The sequence below is a fragment of the Berghia stephanieae genome, chromosome 4 (assembly GCF_034508935.2).
Source record: "Berghia stephanieae isolate SIO BIC M18660-M18661 chromosome 4, UCSD_Bste_1.3, whole genome shotgun sequence".
Classification (NCBI taxonomy): domain Eukaryota; kingdom Metazoa; phylum Mollusca; class Gastropoda; order Nudibranchia; family Aeolidiidae; genus Berghia; species Berghia stephanieae.
Genome location: NC_088363.1, coordinates 16579666 through 16587165, shown reverse-complemented (window position 1 = coordinate 16587165; position 7500 = coordinate 16579666). Strand labels below are relative to the sequence as shown.

General features: G+C 39.3%; 1 long non-coding RNA gene across 2 annotated transcripts in view; it reads left to right on the top strand.

Moving 5' to 3' along the window:
• Positions 1–7500, top strand: part of LOC144971940 (uncharacterized) — a 15598-nt gene that overhangs the window by 1184 nt on the left and 6914 nt on the right. For both annotated transcript variants that reach the window (XR_013645204.1, XR_013645203.1), the window contains exons 2-3: positions 4939–5009; positions 5522–5626. This is a non-coding gene — a long non-coding RNA (uncharacterized LOC144971940). The remainder of the gene's footprint in view (positions 1–4938; positions 5010–5521; positions 5627–7500) is intronic.

The window sequence follows — 7500 nt, the reverse complement described above, 5'->3', positions numbered from 1 at the left end:
ACTTTTCAATGATTTCCATACTGTCACTGACGTGAAACACGTTAATCATGAGTATAAATTAATATTAATTTGTGAATGTAGCTTTCCGTAATACCAAATTATGCTCTTATTTTTAAAGAATCCAAGAAAGCTACGGAAATTACACTCGAGCACGGACATCTCGAACACGCTAATCTCGAAATCACGAAAATCTCAAACTTGGTACAATTCCCCGTTTTAATCCTCTATTTTGTTAATATTGGTAACACGAAAACATCGAACACTTTCCGGGGCCAACAAGGAAATCTCGAACAAACTGGACTTTCCCTTGCGGTCCGTTGAAATTATTTTTCGCGAATTATTTGTGTTGAACTTGAACGGAAACGAAAGAAGCTATCGCTATCTCTCTCTCTCTCTCTCTCTCTCTCTCTCTCTCTCTCTCTCTCTCTCTCTCAATCTCTCTCTCTCTCTCTCTCTCTCTCTCTGTAGCGCTAAGTGTCAGTCTAGTTAATGTGTTAGACGTGCGTGTGTGTGGCATTATATTAAGGAAACAATAATATTTATCTATTTGATAGTACAAAGAGCACGTTAATAGCTTTAGAGCGGTAATGTTTTATACAAGGCATACAAAAAAACAAAGCTATGCAGCGTCGAGCTTCGGGCATCCTACCCACGTTGAAAACCTTGTCTTGAAAATGTATTGAACGTTCAAATTCTAACACACACACACACATACACACACACGCACACACACACACACACACACACACACACACACACACACACACCAGCACTACTCGAACTCCTCGGGACTTGCAAAGACATTCGAGGAAACCAAAATTCGAGGAAACCGTGCCTTGCCATAACAACTTGATGGGGGGAAAAAGGAGGGGGAGGCGGGGGCAGTATGGCTTTCCCATACTCAATTTGCGGCGCTGTACTTTGGCTGTAACCTGTGTTATTCCAGTCTTCCCTTGGAATAGAACCTAAGATAAATTTATGCTTGCGAAGGAAAAAAATGAACTTTATTGTTTATTTGCTCTATTGATACGTTGAGGGAGATAACTTTGTACCATGGCACGTTACAAGTTGTGTGTGTGGGGGGGGGGGGGGGGAGTGGAGAGGGTAGGGGTTCTCTATGACAACATTCATTTACCGTCGTAGCCAACTTAGCCAACCATTTGCAAATCATGGCGCGTGGCATTGAAAATTAGAGCGAATGGCGAAGTGAGAGGTGTCGGTTATGCGAAACGTCTATGGAGTGTGTGAGTGATAGACACAGCTGGAGCCGTTTTCATGAACGAGTACTAGCGCTTAGTCCCTGGCTATCTCTGACTTAAGTCAATGACTTGAAAATATCTGATTTCATGTGAGCTGACTAAGCAAGTCCGGGACTAAAATCACGGCACCTTCGGACTAAGTTTGACAAAGTTTTAGCCATTTGTGAGACGTGTAACTAAGATACGTCATAGCGTCAACAGGATACCAGCTATTTTTAGATGTCGATTTGGAAAAAAATACGTCGGTTACGAATGACAGAGGCAAAAAGTGTCCTGTTGCCATTGACGCTAGGTTTAAAAAACTATAAGATGAGTGCAGATCGTCGAAAGTACACATCTTTGTGAGTAAAAACTAAAAATTAAAAAACATGATTCTATCGGCTCGGTGAGTTGAGTGAACGAAAGACTCCGAAATCAAAGGGTTTGCGTCAAAGAACAAAAAAAAAACGATTAGAAAGTATAGTGGAGACAAAAGTAATTCTGTTGACAATGCGATTGACTGAAATAATGTGATTAATCAGTAGCGCGGAGCGGTCCCAAGCATGTTTAGGACCGCCGGTTCTACAGTCCCTGGGAAATGTGAACCGCAAGGACCCGTTCAAACCGGTTCTTTTTCGACATTGGCCATTCACAAGGATCATGGGACCGTCAATGAACCGGTTCTTTTTCGACATTGGCCAATCACAAGGCGTCCTTGGGACCGTCATACGATAGGAACCGGTCCTGCAGTAGATGGCTGTAAAACGGCTAAGTGTAAGTGAGAGCGTAGAAGGCGGGTTGCCTCAAAACATGAAAATAGTGCAATAACACTATCCATTAGGCATATTATGTTTGTGTGTGCATGGGGTGTGTGTGTGTGTGTCTGCGAAGATTGATGGAGCGGGTCGGGTCAATGTTAGGGAGTGAAAGGAAAAGGGATTGTTAATATTTTGTGTCTTTGACATGCTGGACCAAAAGTATGGGAAGTGGGAAGAGTTTGTTTTCATTTTTTAAATTATTTTTTTTTGGGGGGGGGGGGGGTGTTGTTGTTGTCTCCATTCCTTTTTTCTCTTTTCGTGCGGCTATGTGGTCTTGTGGTAAGACACTCGCTTTCGGATCGGAAGGTCCTGGGTTCGAGCCTCGCTCGGCGCCTAGTCTAGTCCTTGAAAGACTCTTTACTCACATCCTATTACCGTACTCAGGTGTAAAATGAGTACCTGGTCGTCAACATTGTTGTCTCTGTCGGAAAAAATTGTAACATCGCCTAACAGGCGTCATGTCTCGTTCTACATGTTACGTGTTGCTATTAGTCAGGGACCCGTTGTAAAGCGCTTTGAGCACATTTAGTGGATATTGCGCTATATAAAAGCTCACGTTTTTTGTTTCTTTTTTAATAAAAAAAATATTCTATCTTTGGATAGGATGCTGTATATCCCAAAGTACTTTTCGCCAGATCTAACAAACCCAGCTACCCATTCACTGCTGAATAGACAGAGATCAGAAGAATAAAAAGCTCGACTGCACCCGGGATCAGTCTCTGGCCTCTTGTGTGTAAAGAGAGTGCTCTATCAACTGACCTATCGGGCCCCCCAAATAATCTGATGGTGGTTTTTAAAAATACAGACGTTATAATTGTTATTTTTGAAGAAAGCTATAGTATGTGAAACTTGAATCATTTGATTAGTTAAAACACCAAACGAAATAAAAATATTATTGTATCATCGAATGACAACAATGCGATAGAAAGGAGTGGTGACAACAGATAGCCAAAAGAAAAAAATCGGACCAGCTAGGTTCGAAACACACACACGAAGACACACATACACACAAACACACATCTTATAGTAGTCACATTCATTTCAAAGAATAACCCATTAGAGAAGAGGGGTGATGTCGTCATAATCGATCATTGTCATTGCGATCATTAGTCTGTAGTAACTTAGGAAATTAACCCCGAGTAATGGAATGGTCCAAGGCGTCTCGCGATCCTTCTTACCCCACCACACACACAAGAGGGCGTATGTGCAAGAGGGGGTTGGTGCGATTAATTAAGTGGGATGGGTGGTTAGGCGAACGACCTAGGCAAAAGAACGGAGAAAATGACCGAGAAAAGACAGTTTAGACTGGGACCGTTCAAATAGAAAGATAAGAAGTGAACCGCCAACGGTTTGTCACCTTGGGACCCTCCGGTCCCAGCTAATGAACCGTGGAACCGGTTCTTGGGACCGGTCCTCAGCGCGGCACTATTAATCAGAACACACTTTCTCTTTTGTGTAATTATCTGTTTGTTTTGTTTTGTTTTGTTTTTGTTTTTTGTTTTTTGTTGTTTTTTGGAGGTTTTTTGTTTGTTTTTTTTTTTTTGTTTTTTTTTTTTTGTTTTTTTTTTTTTTTTGTTTTTTTTTGGTTTGTTTGTTTTTTCTGTTCAATTTCTTTGAGTTTCAATCTCGGTGTTCATCGCTTCAATGAGACTGAAACTACCATTGTTCTAAATATAGAATTGCCAGTCGACGATGGACACCATTGCAGTCTATAACAGTCGACTGTCATTATCACGTGTGTTGCTAATTTCCTCTTTGATAATCTTTTGCGTTGTGAATATGAAAGTTGGTGTATCATAGCCTGCCTTCGTATAGTAGAAACGTGATGTTACCCGCACAAAATAGTCGAATTAGTCACCGTCCTTACAACGCCCACTTCTAGGCTAGCTAGTCCGAGACTAGAAAGCGTTCCTGAAATCCGGGTTTTTTTTAGACACTTACTTCGCTTGGGCTTAATACTTGTAAATTACTAAATCTAGTCCTCATTCATGAAAACGGGCCCCGCAGTGTAGATAGATACACACGATAAACACATACGTAACTGTCAATGTCACAGTAAAGCAACAGTGTTCGAAGTCACCGGGAGCATTTTAAAAATCCTTTAATTACTTTTTCAATTTACGTTGGCTGAGTGATGTTAGTTCGAGGAAACCGTGTTCGGGTAAAAATTAGTTCGTGGAAGGAATGGAATGATAACAAAGAATAATAAGGAAAATATTCGGGATATTCGAATGAGTTCGAGGAAGCTGTGTTCGAGGAAACGTGCTGGAGTGTGTGTATATGTGTGTGTGTGTGTGTGTGTGTGTGTTGTGTTTATGATATATAAATGTCCAATTAATCAATAATACATAGTTCTGGGGAAAAAATAATAGATATTCGATTTTAGATAAACGGGGGTCACAGAGACAAGACGAACATCGTTGCTAAACGTTTCAACCGTTAGATAAACGTGTATAACAAGCGCAAGGTCACAGGTTTAGAGTTTCAGACACCGAGATGATGGCCATTCCGATCGATCGATATTAGAAGGAGAAGTTTTCTGGCCAAATTTTTAGATACGTGTCTTTCCAGAGTACGGCAGTTCACTGGTTAAACAATTAAATAAAACCTTTTGTGGTGATCCTAGTGATCCGGCACCATCTAGGCTAGCTGTAGGAGAGTCTCTTGAAAAGAAGTTTCAAAGGTAGCATCCTGGATCTCTTCTCTTACTCTCACTTCTTAGTGTCAGAACCGGGCCAATAAACACTTCGACAGTTTGACAATAGGTGACAAGATAATAGTGTCAACAGCTTATCGGTAATGTAAATGAATCAAAAAATTTCTCAAATTTTATTTCTAAAATTAGCTTAAATACATAAACTATATTTTGTGTATTCCAACAGAATTTGTCATTGTTTATCTCTTCACGTTTATAACGTTGGCATGGTGTTCCGCGATGGATTCAAACAATGCTGTAAGTCAATGTAGTTAGGCCAATAAAATAAATTTCGTCTTTTTTTTTCTAGAAATTACATATATCAAAGATAATTGCATTTTGTCGTTGTTTGTTTTCTGTGTTGCTGTACTAGTTTATAACTTCGGCGGTGTTTCTCGATTGTTTGAATGTCGCGTCCCTGTAGGAGAGTGGCAAGTAGGAGTAGACAACTAGGAGGCAGATAGTTTCCCCATAGACAAAAGTTATCTGGTGCCACTTTTTATCCTGTTATAGTCGGGTTTAAGTTCCTGACAACTCGACAGATAGTAACGAATTATGGCACCTTACATAGGGATAGGTAGGTTCAGAAGGTAAATATTTATCCCGTTAAAGCAGAAATACTTTAATATAAATGGACAGAATTGCCTCACACAATAAAAAGTTAACCCATAATTAGCCAAAAGAATAAAAGTACGTTTTAATTAATCAAAGTTATGCTATGGGCAGTTAATTTCTTCCCTTATCGTCGGCTACTCAATTTTATTCTACAGGCAGCAAAAGCATCGGAAAACATTGAAGTCATCAAAAGAAAGAGGTGGACTACTCCTCTGGACTTTTGTGTGAACAGGTGTCAGAAAGGCCCTCAAAAGAAAAGGGTAAGATTAACATTTTTATGTAGATGAAATGAAAACATATATCACAATAGATAGGCTTATTATCATTTGACGTTAAGAGCATAGCAGTTTTTGAGATCTCTGTAAAACAGAACAAAGAAAGACAAAATATCATCGAAATTGTTCTGTTTTATTTCATTCTCGTTTTACAGACGAATAAATAGACGGAAACAACTGTTAGGGTAAAAACCTGTAAATTGAGGTATGACATAATTTTTTAAAGCCTGTTTTCATTCCATTGGGAACATTTTCTAGGATTAACTTCAAGGCATGTATGAAGTATCTCAAGCATTAGCCGCAGTGCAGCGCCGCTGGTGAGCTAATACGCGGTGCCTCGTCAAGACCATTCAGCGCGGTGGATGGGACTCGAACCCGGTGTCTTCAAGCTATCTTGTGCATCCCACCATCCCAATTGCCGCATGAAATAAATTAAAGCATAAAAAGTCAGCCTTCTGAGTAAAAAAAAAAACAACAGCAAAAACTTCCAGTTTATAAGAGTGTTGTAGTTCAACATTGATGAATCATCACGTGATTGGTTAAACATGATGCTAAATTTTAAATGCTGACTCAAAACAGGATTGTGTCGGCATGATTGATATAGATACTAAAACGTGATTTTAAAGTTAAAATGACCCTTTTAGAGACAATGCAGATTGTCCTCAATAAAACATGTTACACTTAACCCAGCTTTCATATTTTATTTACTACAATTACAATATTCCCCGACTTAATACCGTTTTCAGGCGATGGCTCGCAAATGTATGCTGACCACACACAGTCCATTGATCATCCACAGAGCCTGTGACGTAAAAGTTTATGATTTGTGATTTGTCACTTTAGCTTATTTCATTATCAAATCATTAAATTTAACCCATGTCTCAACATGGCGTTGTGTCGGGATGAATGGGACCTCAAAAAGTGATTAAATTATCGAAACGATATAAAATACAAATTGTAGTGCTTTCTGATTGGAGCCATGAAATCATATCAGTTTTTATAGTTGCCGAAGTTGGAGCATTGAGGTGATCATGGGCCATCGAATTGTAGTGTGGTCCAATGCAATACTGCTGAGTGCTTCGAGGAAAGCCAGCAAATGATTCTTTAGCCATTTTCAAACACTTCTGCATTGACCCCAGAATGATAGTCTCTACCTTCCAGATGAAGCAGAAAAGAATAAAATGGTATGGCATTCTTCTAAACACCCAGTATCTTCACCACCTTCAAGAACTCGTGAATCTTTTTTACCCGAATTATCAGACGTCCATTCATTTGTCGGCTGTATATTTACGTTCACCAGTTCCATCCATCTTTGGATGATATCCGTATCAAAGTTGTCTTGGATCGTTTTCCTATCACGTCGTTCAACACTGGTGATCTCCCCGTCGTATTTCGATAATCATCTTCTCGGGGTTGATTGTGAAATTCCAATTCCATAGCCGTCCTCTTTAATGGCTTATTGATAGATACAAGTAGATTTCTTTTCGCAGCTTTACGAGAGTGTCGTGTCGTATCGTATAGTTTAAAAGCGTAAGAGCCTTTGTATGCTCTGTGAAACGTCCGTGCATATAATATACAATTTTCAAAGTAATGTTAACAGCATTCATTGTTGATATGACAATATTGATTATATTATCATCCGTATTTCAAATGATTTAAAACTAGAGATTTCAAATCGGTAATTGCCAATAAATCATACATTCCAACTTTAAGGCAAACTACATAAGTTGTAAGGTCATAGCAATTAAAGAGAATTGTTTTTATTCGGAAACAAGAATGACGTGAACTCATAATCACTAGCCGGAACTATGTGTCAACACGAGATTTTAAGTTTTGATATAGCATCCATACGATCCAAA